Raw genomic sequence first — 17,253 nt, forward strand, 5'->3', positions numbered from 1 at the left:
CCCCCGCCCCTGCCTGTGGTTTTCAGAGGCCGAGCTCAGAGACCCCTTCGTTGGCTCCTGTGCTTTGTCCACTGTTTACTTCTGGTCAAGTTGGGACACGAACCCGGAGCGTCTGGACCGTCCGCTGGCACTCGAACAGGTCTTGCCGGGCTGCCCGCATTGCGGCCGCCAGCCAAGCTCTCATTTTAGCTTCATTCTGCAGCCCCAGAGCTGGCGGCTCATACCAAGCCCAGGTTATGAGAACCGTGGCTCCAGCCACGTCTCCGAGGTGACAGAGATTCCTGAGCCACTCACGCTGTCGCTTTGGGGAACAGACCCTTTGATCTCCAGACCTGCTGCTGCTGCTGTCATTCTGAGCAATTCCAATGACCCAGGTGCTTATCAGAGAATCAGTTCCCGCAATCGTCCCAAACCCAGACATCAGATTCCTAACAGGTGGTTCGTTCTCTCCCTGCTGCGGGAGGAGGCCATCGAGGCCACGGACATTTCCCTAGGGTCCGCTTCGCTGCACAGCGCGGGCTCTGCCGTCTTTGGGAGCCAGCTCGCACATAGCGGCCGAGCTTTTGTTTTCTGCTGGAACTTCTTGCGATGCGAGCTGGAGCCCGCCTTTTACTTCTGACATGCCCCCTTTCCCTCACATCTGCTGACCGCCAGGCCTCACGCACACCTCTTTCGTTGTTGCCCGCGTGTCTCTGGTCGTCCACACTGGTCATTCCCCCTGCAAGTCTGCTGCTTTCCCAGCGGTGCCTCTGTGGGGAGAGCTCCAGGCGGTTTTGCTTCGGTGCCTGCCTGGTCCTGCAGGCTCAGCTTGCACAGCCAGCCCTGCTGCGGGCCTCATGTGAATGTGCTTTTTTTTTTTTTTTTTTGGCCCATGCTCTATTCTATCGCTGTTAAGATCCCAGGCACATCAGCTCTCTGATGAGTAATCTCCGGTATTTATCATAATGTTGAATCTGTTTTCAGGAATGAGTAGAGCAGGCTGCATCACCTTGCCGGGGCCACCGTGACAAAGCACCACAGGCTAGGGGCTGAAAACCACAGAAATCGAGTCTGTCACAGTCCTAGGGGCTGCAGGTCTGCAATGGAAGCGTCCGCAGGACCAGGCTCCCTGCAAAGCCTCTGGGCCAGGGTCCTCCCTTCTCTCTTCCAGTCACACAGGATTAGGCCCGAACAACCTCATTCAGCTCGATGACATCTGCAAAGAGCCTGCTCCCAAATAAGTTCACCTGCATAGGTGCTGGGGGTTAGGCCTTCAGTGTATCTTGTGGGGGCACACAATTGAACCCCTAACACAGGCCGAGTCTGTCTTTGGCCTCCTTCCCGAGCACCCCATTCTGCACTTCCTTCCAAGCCCACCTCCCTTTCCCTGTCGCCATTTCCAGCCACCCCTAGGCGGCTTGTGCTGATCTTCTCTTAACAGAATGACACGCTGGTGACGGAGCCATGGGCATCCGTGAAGGAGGGTTGGGGAGGACGGTTTGCGGGGGGCGGGGGGTGGCTTGAAATCATTTCCAGAGTCACTGGCTCGTTTTGCTGACGCTGAGGCCAACATTTGTGCTGGAAACCCCAATGCCCCTAGGGTCTGGGCGAGTTTGCTTCTCCCTTCACCCCTCAGCACCCCAACAGCCGCTGCTCACGACTTGAGGACTGAATCGTGAGGATGAGGAGAGCTGTGAACGCAGCAGGCACCGGCTCCCAGAGCCCAAGAAGCTGTGAAGGAGCAGACCAGGCGCAGACAGGATGGATCAACATTCCTGCTCTAATGGAGGCTGTGAAGATGACCCCAGGCCAGGATGACAGATCTAAGTGACGCAGCATGTTCGCATGTTCGCAGACTCCTCCCAGCACCTGCTGCGTCAGTCAGTCAGAGGTTCCTACAAGCCTGGAGGCAGCCTTGAACTCCCCCAACGGGCCAGGCAACACCTGCATTCAAAAGGAGTCATCACAGAGGGGGAACCTGTCAGCCTTCCCTTGTCTGGACCTGGAGGGACGAAAGTCCTTCGCTTCTGAACTAAGCTGCCATTGACAAGGTCTAGACTGAACTCCCTCCTTCCCGGCTTCTTGCAAGAGCGGCTGCAGTGGGGAGAAGGAAGGAGCCCCTCATCCAGGCCACACTCCTTTGGGGAGTAAAGAAGGACCACTGTCCTGTGCCTGCACAGAGGTGGTGACGCCACAGGAGCCAGGGCCAGGCCAGGCCGCATTGCACTGTGTCTCGACCTCTGTCCCCTGCTCAGGGTTAAAATAAACGCCTGCTGGTTCTCGCTCTGGGCTGGAAGGCTGGTGGTTGGAGGGGAAGCTGGGCTCGCTCACAGATGCAGTATTTGGAGCGTCTGTACGAGCTGGAGGATGTAGTAGCGGAGATATTTTGGAATCAGCCATCTCTTCTAAAATTACCCGTAGATCCTGTTTTTTAAAATATGCTGCACGAAAATTCAAATCCGAACCAGACAAAGCAGCTACTCGGTCAACAAGCAGCTACTCGGTGCCTCCTCCTCTGAGGCTCGGTCTCTGAAAAGGGCCATTGAGCATCGTTCGAGCCCCAGCCCGTCTGCACGTCTCTGCAGCTGCTTTCTTCCTAACGACTCGTTGGGACACCCTCCTCGTCCTCTCTGCAGCCACCCCCACCCAGGCCGTCAGGTATAAATCGAAATACGCTGGTTTGCTGTGTCGAAGAAAGTGGTCGCTTTTCTTTATTCATTATCCATTTATCAGACAGGGAAAGGACATCTGATAACTAAAAAATAAGCCAGCACCTTGGCATAAACTCCCTGTGTGGTCTTCAGGACCTGCCACCGACTCAGCCCCCCGGGGACCTGCCTCTGGGTGACACACTCTGCCCCCTCGGGCTTTTTCTCCAGGGCAGAGCGCAAAGCAAACCCGGCAGCTGACAACGTGGACTCACTTCCCCAAACCTGGCCAGGGAGGCAGGACGCCCCCTGCGTGTCCAGACCCCTCAGCATCCTCCACAGCTGACTCTCGCGTCACGCAGGCACTTGGCTTGGGGCTCACGCGCCCTGCCCCGACCTCCTTCTAGGGGACATCGCTGCCCTCCCCAATCCTCATAGTCTCTGCAGCTCCCCTCGACCCCAGTGCCAGGCCTGGAGTCCCATAGAGTCTGGCGTCACCTTATCGGTCTTCAGTGCTCCTACAGCTGGGACATAACGGGTCAGCGACACATTCCATCCAAGTTCATTCCCATCTGTGCCCCTGTGCGGGCTGGTCCCCGGGGAAGCAGCAGGCGCAGAGGAGGGGGCGAGAGTCTTGTTGGGGGATGGGGCCCGTGAGGGTGGACGGGGAGGAAGCAGGACTGGGCAAGGAGAGGCTGGAACCGTGACGCAGACCTGACCGAGTCTCGCTGCCCCAGACGACCGAAGGGCAAGAACACGTCACACCCCACAGAGTCCCCTCACGGTGGGGCAGCTTGGGGAGGGCATGGCCTGGGATAGAAAGCTGAGTCCAGGGAAGGAGCAGGTGGCCTCTCGATGGGACAAGAGGTGATCTAGAGGGTCGCCCCCCACGGCTGCCATAGCGGAGATGTGGTTTGAGGTGTGTGTGTGTGTGTGTGTGTGTGTGTGTGGTTTTGCTGCTTCTTTGAGGTCCTCTTCAGAAAGGAACCATCTCGTCTCTTCTCTGCCCTTGGCCATGAGTGCGGCCGCATGCATCTAAGATCACGCTTCTCCTTGCTGTGGCCATTATAGGGCACTGTGTCATGTCCCTGCATAAATGCCCGGCCGGGGCCGCTTTCTGCCTCAAAAGCACAGAAAGACTCAAACAACCTTGAGAATTAAGTTCAAAGTACCTTTTGGGCTTTTGCTGGGACTTTTCTCAAAGTGCAAATGTGGCCGGTGACATGCTGGTGCCTCCTCAATGACACAGGTGGGCGGGGGCCGGGGCGGGTCAGCGATGTCTTCACCGCCTGGAACCCCTGGAGGACTGGCCCCTGCAGGCCAGCAGGGCCACTGAGTCAGCCTCACAGCCCTCCCCGCCCCCCGCGCTCCCCGTCCTGTAGGAGTCCGTGCGGCTCCATCCGAGGCCTCCCATTGTCCCCACCACAAGGAGCAGGAGAGGTGACCGTGATTCAGCTCGAGTGTCCCTTGGCGGCACTGTGGGCATGCTCGAGTCTCAGCAACCTGTTAAACATATCACATCAAAACATACCTAAAAATAAGGGCTGATGTCACAAGGCTGGCAGATCGGGAGCTGGAGGTGGAGGGCAGGAAGAAAGTGCAAACCTCTAGGGCTGTTTTTCACCCCTAACTTTCTTTTTCCGGAGACACCCAGAAAACAATTACAAACAAATGGTACCCTTCAACTTCAGAAATACCCTGAAATGCTTACTTTCCAGTTGAGATGATCCGACAGGAAACTTTTTTCAAACTTTGTTTCTTCCGATTTGAACTCTAGCACAGTGTGTGTGCCTTCCCCCACCGCACACACCTTCCCTTTCTTCCTGGGGCGCCTCCCTTCCCCCCTCCCTCCCACGCCCTCAGCTGTCAGGCCTCTGCGGTTTGGCCGGTCACCAGAGCTGCTCCCGACTCCCCAGGCAAGCCAGCTCTGCTGTGATCCTCCAAACAGTTCTCACAGATGCAGATCCAGGAGCACAAAGAGCAGCTGGGAGCCCGGTCAAGAGGAAGGACCCCGGGGGGCAGCGACGGAGGCCTGTCCCAACCCAGGGAGCAGCGCCCAGGGAGAAGCTTCCAGTGGGCACAGGCCCGGGAGTGCTGGCACTCGGCGAAATTTTATTTTATGAATGTTAACACACTAGAAGCAAATAACACGGCCAAGTGGTTATGAGCTCAAAAGCTTTGTAAGAGATTTTCTCTGAGGACGCGTTAATGCGGTCCTTCAATGGAACCCTCCGGAATCTGAATCCTTCGCAGGAGCTATAAATAGGCCAATGAGCACTTGACAGTGAAACAGCCCTCTCGGTCTGAGAACCCTCCTCGTCACGGGCTCTGTCTGCAAAGACCGCGGAGCGAGGTGCGGCCGGGGAGGAGGATGACCATGGGACAGTTTCGGGTGACGTGTTTCTTGGTGCCGAACACACATAGGAGCAGGGGCGGGATGGCGCGGAAGGTTCGAGCATGCTCGATCGCCGGGCGCCGCTGATTCGCAGTGGCCGGGAACATGAGCGCTGCCACCAGTGCTGCCACCGGCTGCCCAGGGCTCAGCGCGAGTCCCCGGCCCCGCCCGCCCGCCCACAGCCCTGCCCCGCGCCTCCTCCCTGCAGGACGCAGAGCTGAGGGGAGCGCTCAACTTGGGAGACACCCTGGAGCTGGTGACAACGTGAGGGTGCCCTGGGGCCCCCAGTAGCATGCTGCCCGATGAACCCTCGGCGAGCGATGGGTGGATGAAGAAGCTTGTAAGTCCCCGTCGCTGGAATCCTAGGTCAGACATTCCCACGGTGACATTTCAGATCCCAAGCGAGGAATTCCTCTCGCCCCAAGTCCAGGCCCTCGCAGGGCAGGCGGCGGCCTGCAGGGAGTGTGGGAGCCGGGAGAGCCGCGATTCTCCTGCGGACGACACCCCGAAGCTCCGCCGGCTGTGAGCCTTCTCACTTAGGGCCTTAGGGCCTCGTCTTCCCGGAGGCTGAGCCTGAGCGAGCTTCCTGACACTGTGTCCCCCACTCTGTCCTGAAACAGTCTTACATGGGAGAATAGGGGGCGAGGGCGGGTGGGATCACCAGGCAAACGAGACTGGGCCGTGTGCGCACGAAAGTTCTTTCCAGGTGAACGGCCCCCTGGAAACGTGAGACTCATTCCAGGGGTGTGCGACTGCATAGGCCAGCATACTAAACACGCCAAGAAGCTTCGCAATTAAAAAGAAAAAATCTACTTAACTTTATTTAAGCCAACGCTTCCAAAATCTATTCGTTGAAAAAGAGCACTTAGTGCAGCGCGCGGCCGACGGAACCGCGGCCTCCCCCACGAAAGCGGCCTCCGTCCCGGACCCCAGAGCTGCGGCTGCTTCCCCGGCCTGGCCATCGCCCTGCTCATCCGAGGCGGCCCAACGGATTCGCCAGGGTCCTCATAAGGGGGGCGGAAAGGTCAGAGCCAAGAGCTGGCGGGCCGCGGAAGCAGAAGCCGGAGCGAGCTTCTCCCACAGGGTGGGTGAGACGCGTGAGCACCGGGGAAGCCCAGGCGGCTCCGGGGGATGTGGCCTCCCGCACTCTCGTTTCCAGACGCATTTTAAAGCTCTGACCCGGGAAGGAAAAGGAAAAGAGTAAATCTGTGTTGATTCAGGCCGGGAAGTGTACCGAAGCTTGTCACAGGGGCAACGGGAGACGGATGCAGTGAGCGTCACCATCTCCTATTCACTTGACGGAACGTGGGAAGCCGAGGAGACCCCCGCTCCAGTGAGTCTCCGGGGGTCCCCCCCACCGCTGGGCTCCGGGGCCTCTCGGGGGCTGGGTTCTGCGGAGGTTTTGACAGTACTCGGAGGAGCTCACGTCCTCCAGTAGATCAGGATATGGCATCCTTCACCTGCCTCCACCACAGAACAGGGGCGAAGGGGCTGAGCCCTGGTTTCGCGGCTGGCCCAGTACGAAGCTGTCCCTCAGGGAGGCCAGCCAGGAAGGGGTGGGGGGAGAGAGTGCGGGAGCCTCAGCAGGTGGGAGGGAGCCTCAGCAGGTGGGAACGCCCCTCCTGACGCCCTGGTGCCCCATTCCCTTTCTCCAGGACGTCTAATTTAAGAGACGCGGTGGAACATCGCAGGCTCCTGCATGGAACATTCTGGGGAAGGGCTGAGCAAAGGACCCCTCACAGCTTCCTTCCAGAACCAGTTCCCAGTCGGCTTTGGGGCTCAGAGTCAAAGGGACTGAGATGCCATATAACAAGTCCCCGACTGGTGTTTTAGTGTGAAGAAAGGCCAGAGGGGCTGGAAAAATATGTAAAAAACATTAAAAAAAAAAAATCATAAAACCAGGCTGCCAGAAGTTTTGCAAAGGAGAACTGGATCAGAAATGAAATGGCTGAAGCAGAAGAGCAGCCCCAGTTATTCATTTTCCGCGTGCTGGGCGTTTCGTGTAAGCATTTATAGCGTGGTTGAAACCCACAGCTCGCTTACTGTGGATCCGGTTACAATGTACTGTTTTCCACGGGGCCTCCCACCTCAGGCACACAGGCCCACTGTGTGGGCCCCCGGCCCGCCCCGGGCCCCAGGCAGCCAAGCCCTGCTCCTTCAAGGCCTAGCTCCTCCAGCTGGGCCTCCCAGGGTGCTAGGCAGAAACAATCTTTCACTCCTCCTGGGAACACGTTGCACCTTCCCGGTGGCCTTGTGCCACATCGGGTGTCAGAATCCCGCACATCCCCGGTCCCCCGCCTCAGGCACCCGTTCCCTGGGCTCCGTCCTTATCAGGCCCCTTTACGTGGCAGACACCAGACACCCAGTCCGCCCAGCTTCGTCGGGAAAGGAGACACGAGAAGGCCAAGCTCCAAGACGCCAGCCGAGTGACATGAGTCAGGCGGAGGAGGGCGAGAACCACACGATGTCACTCACACGCGGGACGCAGAACAGAGCGGTGAACAAACGAACTCGTAGATACAGACAACACTGGCGGCCGGGGGCGGGGGGGACACGGTAAAGGGGATCAAGTACAGGCGGCAGAGGCGACACCCTACAGAGGACACAGACGTAGTATCGTGAAGTTTACGCCTGAAGTGCATACATGATGTCATTAACCAATGTCACCCCAATACAGCTAATTTAGAAAATCTTCACCCCCACAGCCCTAATCCGTTGGCCCAGGTCATCAGCCCTTTGGGGCCAGGCCTCCTCTCTCGCATTCCCTAGGGTCACCCCTCCAAACTGGTCTGCGGTTTGTCCAGGTGTGCAGGCCCTGCTAATGAACTGGCTGGTTGACCTGACAAGCTCCCTTCAGCACAGGGGTTTCCAGCTGGAGAATGTGACTGCTCTCCAGTCCCCACCCCAACCCCTGGAGCACGTCTGAGTTTCCGCGGGAGCCCTCAGCACACTCTCGTGGCTCAGTGGGGGCGGGACTTTCGTCACTGACACAGTCAGTGGGGGGACAATTTTGGTTGAGGGGACTTTGCTGGACCCACTGAACCTTAACGACATCCCGAGCATTGAGCACCGCGAAGGGCCAGACCAGTGCGGAGCGCTACTGAACAGATGGCAGCCTACGAAGACCCGGTGGTGGACATACCGTCTGCAATTTGCGAATCTGCAGAAGAGGGTCACAGGCATTGACCGATTTTCCTTCCCAAGGCCACACAGCACATCAGGGCTGGACCTGACATCTAGCCCAGGTCTGTGTGTCTGTCTGCCTTTCCCCCAAGCAACCGATGCGCCCACCCTTCCTGTGTGCCGCTGGCTTCTCAGTGAGCTCTTCAGCAGCCGCCGCCCCTCCCCCACCCCGTCCAGCCCAGGCCGGGGGCACGGCATCCGCTTCCAGGTCACGGGGGAAGGCCTCTGTCAGCATGCGCCTTCTGCGACGCCTTCCTGCTTGTCTCCCGCCGACCACGCTTGGAGGACCTCTCCACCACCGCCAGTCACATCCAGTTCTGCATTTGCTAAGTGCCAACTGGCTAAAACGTTTCGGGAAGAAAGGACGTGACTCAGAGCATCGGAACAGATTCTCCAGTGCCACCTCTCTCTGCCACCTCCCCACCTCCACGACCGTGAGGAAGCCGGGGCCGCCGTGCCTGCCGGCTCCTCCTTTGCTGTCACCCCCGGTTCTCCCAAGGAGACCCGCAGAGGGATCCCCCGCTTTGGTGTCAGCGGGCTCTGCAGTCCCCAAGGAGACCTCAGAAACAAGACCCGAGGCCAAACTGCAATCTCATACTTTACTTTCCCCAGAAATATCAACATCGGAAGAATTTTTACAAGTGAAATCATAAGCGCATTAGAGTTAATTATATGCTATTAAATTCACCGCTGTGGCAAAGCCTTGGACGATGAAGAATCTTTTTCTAATTAAAATAAACAAATTTCAAGTCGCTTTTTTGCTTTACTTTTCTGTAACATCCTCTGACTGAAAACGAGGCACGCGCACATTCCGAAACACGTGGCCAAAACCCAGGTTAAAAAAAAAAAAAAAAAAAATCCAAAGACTATTTAGTAGATCGGAATTCCTGACCCTTTCTAAACATCTTCGACAATGAATTTCAGCCTGTACTTTGCTTCCCCCGGTGTGTGGGAGGGCGGGGGAGGGGGAGGAGGGGAGGGAAAGAGCCGAGGATACACGCTTGGAGCCGGGCAGTCCCGGAGCTGGAAATATGGCCACAGGGAGAAGATCTGAAGCAAGCGATGAAGCAGAGTCTGCGCCGCGTCCAGCAGAAGGAGCTCAGTGGTGAAGCCTGTGTGTTTCGTTCTCCAGCCACAGAGGCACAGGGCGTCCGACCTGGAGAATGTACCTAGCCTGCCTTGTGTAATTTGCATAAAAATGTCGGGAACGTGAGGGTGTGAAATATTAACGACTCTATATAATTATTAAGGAATTTTTTTTTTCAGAGTAAAAGATTGTTACGGAGTTTAAATAAAGGCTGAGAAGAACATTTCGCTCTTTTTTTTTTTCAGACTAGTGGGAATCAAATTTTATAATAATGGAGGTATCTTTAGTGAAGAGTGATAAGGCTTAGCTTTCTGATTATGGCTACAAATTCTTTAAATAGCGACCATAATTAACTATTAAGAGAAGTAGCCTTGTTTTACACGAAGAAGACTAAGACTGTGAGAAAGAGAAAAAAAAATAAGATATCATTACATGATCTTTTAGGGCACAAGGAGCTCTAAATGGGATTCTCGTCAGTCAGCGTTTCAAGAGTGGAGATGTCGCTTTTGAGGAAGTGTCTCCGGGAGGGAGATGTCTTTGCCCCCGAAAAGTCACGACGAAGAAAATGCCGTTCTTTCTTTGGGCTGGTGCCGTTTCACGCTGGGGGACGTGGAGAAAAATCAGACAACGCTCTCTCGTATTTCCTCTCTGTGGTTCGCACGCGTGGGTCTGACTTGCAGAAAATACATGCCAGACACAAAAGGAATTGTCTCGCAGCCTCACCCCAGGGTCTAGACGGCGCCTCACGGGGGTAGCCCACCAGCATTCGAAGGGGTGGAGGAAGGAACCCAGCTAGCTAGATTCATTTCCTTTTTTGATTCTTGGGAGGCCAACTTTCATTTCCCCAAAGTACTTGCAGCGTTGGCATAGAGCTCCCAGCCTGGCCAGCCCCCACGGGAGCTGTGGACAAAACCCTGAGGTTTGGAACGAAGCATTCAAGAGCTCAAAACGCTGCAAACTCCTGCAGACCCGAGGGCATTGTGCCTCGTGGCGACGTATTCTGGAAGCGTGGACGGTCAGTGGCGGGTGGAGGCCTGAGTGAGCGAAGCACGGGTCATAGGGCTTGTGCGTGCACACACGTGTGCATGATGCTGCCTTGCACAAGCTCACATCTGTGAGCGGTGTGTGCGGTCCGTGCTCTGTTAGCAAGAATAAAAATCCTGAAGACATTCGGAGGCACTTTGGTGGGACGTGCAGCTTTTTAAAAGTTTCCTGCCTGGCTACGAATGTCCCGAGGAAGTGAATCTCCTCTCGCTGATGACCTCATTTCCACCATTTCCCAATGCCACGGCCAGCTGTCAGGAGGAGGCTTACTCAGCCAGCCGTGCGGGGCTGAGGGCAACGGAGGTGCCGGCGACACGGACTATGGCCGATGCTTTCTCTTGGGCCCCACGTTGCACCCCAACTCTGCCCCGGAGACCCTCCGCCCCACATGCATCTCTTTCCATGCGGTGCAGCTGGCAGAGTCATCCCCCCGGGCGATGCATTAAGGGGATCGCATTTCCCAAGCGATAAAGAGCCCAGATGGACAGGATCCAGCTGACGGGGTGGGGTCGTTAGTTATGTGAGGACACTGGGGCTGTGTCAGTGACACAGGTTTCCTGCGATTATGCCATGGAACTCAGTCACCCAACAGAATCAGCAAAACATCTATTATTGATGGTGTTTGCCAAACCGGAGATAAATTGGTGCTTTATCCTGACCCAGGGACAATGATGAATGACTGTTATTAAATCGATAGATCAATCCCAAGCCAATAAGTCAAGACATCCAGAGGTCGATCAAAGCAATCCACCACCACAGGGAGCCCAAAGGTCAGCTCGCCACGCTGCGGGAGCTAGGAACACACCAAGACAGCCCAGGAGCAAGCGGAAAGTTAAAATCGTATCTTTCCCTTTCTCTGCTCATTTCTTCAGTTTCAAAGAAAAGCAGAAGCAGGCCCTGCCCACAGTTAGTTACACGGAGCGTAAGAGGCTGCACGCAGTGCAGGCCCCCGTGGAGAGGAGCTCTCCGTAAAAGCCAGGTCCGTTCACCAGCAAAGCTCCCCCCATACATCTTCTGGCGCACGTCCTCATTTCGCGATTGGTATTGTCACCATTTTACAAATGAGAAACTTGAGGCTCCTGGTGGTGGGGAGGGGGCGTGTGCGTGTCAGATGAGCACTCTGGAAATAGGAGGGGGACCGGGGGAGCAGGGCTGGGTGTGGAACAGGCCACCGGAAGGTCTCAGAGGTGCCCCAAGGCGGCCGTCCCCTGCCGTGGCCACGGTGGAAGGAAGTCTGCAGACTTAGGCAAGTGATCCTCCTCTGTCACTCACTCCGCACCCGTGGCCACACTCCTGGCAGGCTGAGAGTGACGCCTCTCAGAGCAGGTGTTTGATTATCTACACACACACACACAACCTGTGCACTCACACACACGCATTCACAAACACTCCATAGGCTCACACAGAAACACATTCACACACAGTCACACAGGTACACGCTCTCACAAATGCACACTCACCAACACACTCTCCCACATGAACACGTGCACCCACACGCAGACACGACACCAGGGCCATCCCCGGCAGCTCCCGCACGCAGGCTGGAGGTGGCCTTGTGCCCTTCTCAGTCTCTCCCAGTTGGACTTGCATAGTAGGCTCAAGTCCCCAGCAGGAGGTCGAGAGAGACTCACCCTTTCGTGTGACACTCAGAGAGAAAGACAGAGGGAATGCAGGGAGAGGACACACGGTGGCCGTACCGAAATCAGAAAATGTACTCGATTCTGAGAGTGGCCCTTCCGGGTGATAAAGAGCAACAGACATTGACCGGCGATTGGCGGAGCTTGAAAAGCGTAGTGACCAGCGGATCGTCCAGAGAGAAAGGGAAATGCCGTGAGGCTTTTTTTGAAGCTTCGGTCTGGAGAAGAGAGGGTTTTGACGTGGGATTTGGGTTGACCACAGACGCACACTGGGGAGTGCACGAGCTTTTTGACAGCGTGACCTAACTCACGGCACCGTGGACTTCTACATCGTCAGCGAAGCCTCTCACGGGGGGTCTTGGGGACCTCTGTCCGCATAGTTAGTTCAGTCTGACTTGGGGCAACTTCCAGGCTGGCGGGTGAGGTGGTGGAACGGGATCGCAGGCCCCCTGACACCTGAGCGAAGGGGTCCTGCCAGAAGTGGGCCAGGTGTGCAACTGTCACCGTGTAAACAACAACAAACTCAACAAACTAACTCTGTGTGTTCAGACGACACTTAACCTAGCTGCACGGCTGGGGAAAAAGTTGTTCGAATGACACTCACTGAACTCCAGGTATATAAATAAAATAAGAAGTTCTTAAAGAAGACAGAGCACGAACCCCAAACGCAAGGAAAGCCAAGAACACAAGAAGTACAGAGATAGTGGAATATATGTATGTATCTTACAGCTGTTCATAAACGTCACGGAGTCGCAGACATCGCTGGAGTGACCTGGAGTCCTGGAGAGTATTTGATTCAAAGCTCCTTGAAGACATGTGATGAGGTGTGGTAGCAATGTGGGTTGGGTCCGGGAGGGAGGCGGCCCATCCCGGGGGAAGACCTTGCAGGGGACAAGCCATGGGAAGGGAGTGGAGAGGGCGGCCGAGTCCCCGCCATGGAAAGAATCTGGGCAGTGATGAGGAGGACCTGGGTGGCTCTTCGTCTGTACCTTAAGTGGAAGGGACATTTGTGGGGAGCTGTGAAGAGCAACAATTAAGAGCTGTAAGTTTCTTTCGAAAGGACATGAGAGACAATAGGGCTTCCCAGGAAAACAGTCCCTTGGCCAGGAAATTGTGTGGATGCAGGACGAGGGTGGGGGCGGAGCTGTCTAGAAGTCCTGGGGATTGGAGCCACCAGCATATCACGCGAATGGGGGTGGAGAGAGGCAGCAGAAAGCATCTTCCTTGGCTGTTCAGAGACAGACCAAATCTCAGAGACGAAGGAGAGAGAACTCACAGAAAACTCGGAGGTCACTGACTACCAGGAAGATAGGAACGTGACCACCGAGATACAGGAAAGGATTATAGCACGAGGGAAACTTAATGTGGATCCTGGACCGGGATATGTTTAGCTATAAATACTAGTAGACTTCTAAGCAGACATTTCCTCCCCAAAGAAAGAATATTAACAAAGCACGGCGGGACACAGCAACAGCCTTGGAAGTGGAAGGTTCTGGAACTAGATACACTCACAGACCATGGCGGGAAGGCGCCGGTGCTGAAGCCCCTGCCACAACCACTGACAGAAGTCCGGTCGGGAGCCAGCCACCCACAAGGGGAGGGACAATTGTGGTCGGTCTGAGTAGGTAGAAAAATGCCGGCTATTGAATTGACATCAGCTGGCAAGCGGTCACTGGTAGAATACCACAGATCTCTTGTTCTTGTCTACTGAATATTATTTTCAATGTCATGCATTTTCCTTTCTTTTCTTTTCCAATAATTGGCGAGGAGGAATCATTTTAGCTATACAGAACAGTTGCAAAGACAGTACCATTTCGTCCTTGGTCTCTGCCGTGTCACAGTTTCTTGGTCTTTCCCTGTTTTTGATGGCTTGACAGTTTTGTGGACTACTGGTCAGGTACCTTATAGACTGCCCCTCAATTTCGTTTTTTAATGTTTTTCTCAAGAGCAAACTCCATTAATAGGTTTGAGGGGGAAGAGCACAGAGATAAAGTGTCCTTCTCTTCACTTCATTTCAAGGATATGCACTCTCTGCAAGACACATCGATGATGACAGCAACCTCCATCACCTGAGCAAGGCAGTGTTTAACGGGTCCGTCCAGTGTAAAGTTACTTCCCCCACCCCGCATTCTGTGCTGCGGAAGCATGTCCCTAAGTCCAGCCCCATTCAAGGGCTGCTGGTGGGGGCGGGGGAGTGGCCATTTACATTATTTGGGATTCTTCTGTAAGAAATATTTGTCCTTTTGTTCCTATTTTCATATTTATTTCGTCATTTACTTATGTCAGTATGGACTCACGTAGATTTATGCTACACTCCGAGTCACAACACAGTGTTATATTCTTTACTCTCTCGCTCCATCCTTACAGTGCTGGCCGTCGAGAGCTTCTTCAGGTTGGCTCTTGCGTCCCTGTGGCATGCCCCCCTCTCTGTTCTCACGTTATCTGGGTACCTCTTCATTTTTGCTCCAGGCTCATCTTGCATTTTCTCTGACGCAAGGAACCCTGGTCCCCGTTATTGGAGAATTGCATTTAGAAATCAAGATGTGGGCCCTGGATGTGACGATGCTCCTGGAATGCTCCTGCTTTTGGCCCTCTTAGCAGACAGAGGCAGGACACAAGTGAATGCCTACTAGCTCACGTGCATGCATATCTACAATTATTTGTGTATCCACCTGTCCGCATCTACACTAAGCGAAACGTGAGTTCACACCGGCGACTCTGGCTCTACTCAGTAGCCTCCTCCCTTGTGGTCTTTAACCCCCGTCTCCCCACAGAGAGGAGTCTGGCCCCCACCATCCACCATCCATTGACTTATTTGCACGTGTAAAGACGTCTCCGAATTGTAAACCCACATCCTCATGAAGACGTCTGTCTACGCTTTTGACACGTGAAGTATTTGCATGTTGAACTTGGGCCTGATGAAAGCTTGGAGGAAACGTAAAGACACGCGAAGGAACCGGGATTCAAAAAGAGATCGATAGGCTAGAATACGGAATTCAAGTAAAGGCATGAATTAACAGGACACACAGGAGTTTGGAAATAAATAAGCGACCTAAGCAGAGAGTGACAGAGACGTGGCTCAGCAGCGATTCGCAGGGAATGGGGAGAGGAGGGGCGGATTGGGTTGATGGCGGGCTCGGGGGTCGGCTGTGCTCACAAACGAACTCAGTGGAGAGAGACGCGCTGATGAAAATAGAATATTCCAGCCACGGCGGGAAGGCGCGCCCTGGGCTGTGGACGGCGAAGCAGCAAAGGTGCCAGCATTCGCACGCAGCCTTCAGAAGAGTGCCCAGGAGAGGCAGCAGAGCCCCGCGAGAGGGATGGGGTCACGCTCCTCAAACACTAGCAGGGATTCAGGGGACCCGGGGCCACTCCAGAGGACAGAACGAAGGCCCGGAGTCCGAGGATCGTCCCCAAGCCGAGGGGGCTGAGCGGGGCGGAGGGGGCCATCTGCCCCATGCACTGCTGACGGGGGCAGCAAGCCCAGCAGCGTCGTGGTCCAGGAGACTGGGGTCGACACCCAAGGTCGTATCCTAGGGAAGTCCCGAGAGGAGGCCGGAGCGGCCGCCAGCAGAGCCGTTTTGTGATGACAGTTCATGAAAGGTCCAAAGAGAACGGGTAACCTAAACGGAGGAGGTCGAGGCGGCGGGGGCGAATCGGGGGGTCCGGAGGGGCCGGGATGCTCCTGAGGGGGAGTCCTGTCCCTGGTCCAGGCCCAGCGGCTGCCGACCCGCCCGCCGAGTCCACGCGCAGGGCACAGCGAGGACCACGAGGAAGCCGGCTTCGCGTGACCGGGAGGAAGACTTTGATTAGCGTTGTCCGAAAACGAAGCAGTCTCCACCCAGAGAGGGCTTCGAGCAGCGTTAGCGCCGATGACAGGCGGACGCAGACCACCTCGATGACAAGGGATCAGCGGATGCTGGGAAGCGAGGCCTGCGGTTCTGCTGGGCTCTGCTGGGCTCCAAGGGCCTCGGGACCACGGCGAGCTGCCGGGCGCCTTGAGGAAGCCGGTGATGCTGATCGGAGGTGCAAGATTCCTGTGACAGACAGCGCGTCGGTGCCACCAAGCACGGGAGACGTGCCCGGTCGGATGTGGCAGTGGGGGTGATCTTGTTTTTTCTTGTACATATTTAAAAAATAAAAATACAGAAATCATCTTAAAAAAAAAAAATGACCCACACATTAAGTTGAGTCAGAAGGCCAGGATTCCAGTCCTGACTCAGGCCAGGCCGCACACTCCCCGGTAAGTCAATGAAGGGAGCTTGGGCGAGTCACGTGACTGCTCCCGAAGTGGATTTCAGTCCACGGAAGAAAAGGATCGGACTGGGAGACCCCTCGGGTCTCGTCCAGCAATAATTATTATTTTTTTAGAAGAGATTCTGTTATTTAAAATGAGACTAGAGAAACGGTTCCTTCCCAAGAACGTGTCCGAGCCCTTTCTCCAAACCTGGCTGTGGTTCCCTCTTCATCTTTGTTAGTAGAAGGAAAATGGATTAAACAACACAAGCACTTGACTGCCCACCAGGGACGCAGTTCAAATAGCGGTGAGCAGAAAAAAAAAAAAGAATGGTTTCAAAAGTTACAAAGAGAGGAGCCCAAAATGCCAGCTTAGCTCTGTCACCGTGCTTCGCAGGGTGTGTCATAAAGTGCCCACGATGGGAGGTAGGGCTAGACATGATGTCAGCGTGAGTTGAGGAGGCCGGTGCTATTCCGGCCGGCACATGGAAAGACATCCTGTGGTGGGCTATAATATTCTGCATGGGCGGCTCAGAGCTCAGGAGCAAGGACTCCTGTGGGATCAAAGGGAAGACAGACTGTCGCGAACTGACTCGGGAGCTAAGAGGTGAGCGGGTGTAGCCCAGAGCCGGGAGCCTCATGGGAGCCCAGCGAAAGGTGGCCGAATGAATAACTCAAAACCAAGGGTGGACGGACAGCGGGGAGGGGCAGAGGAGAAGGGGATTGGAGGGGCTGGGAGAATGGGGAAGGGTCAAAGAAGTACAAATTAGTAGTTGACAGGTGGGCATGGGGAGCACGGCGTAGGGAAAGCAGTCAGCATTAATACGATGGCCAAGTGGAGGGCCAGGGGAGGGAGGGAGCAATTGGGGGCATCGTTTCATGAACTGTATAGATGTCTAACCAATGTACTGGATACTTGGAACTAATTTAAATAAATACATTTTTTTTAAAAAGGTGGAACAGAGGGGTGGGCAGATGAGGAAATGTTTAATTCACAAAACGTGAGTAAATAAACACCTGCCCGGGGTGAGACCAACCCAGTCT

General features: G+C 55.2%; 1 long non-coding RNA gene across 1 annotated transcript; it reads left to right on the forward strand.

The window, feature by feature from the left end:
- The first annotated feature begins 5,208 nt into the window (after window positions 1-5,208).
- LOC120617577 (uncharacterized) lies at window positions 5,209-8,170 on the forward strand. The gene is made up of 3 exons (XR_005656964.1): window positions 5,209-5,278; window positions 6,243-6,355; window positions 6,678-8,170. It is a non-coding gene; the product is annotated as an uncharacterized LOC120617577 (long non-coding RNA).
- Window positions 8,171-17,253: the final 9,083 nt, after the last annotated feature.

Source organism: Pteropus medius, unplaced genomic scaffold (assembly GCF_902729225.1).
Source record: "Pteropus medius unplaced genomic scaffold, Ma_sr-lr_union100, whole genome shotgun sequence".
In the NCBI taxonomy this organism is placed as follows: Eukaryota; Metazoa; Chordata; class Mammalia; order Chiroptera; family Pteropodidae; genus Pteropus; species Pteropus medius.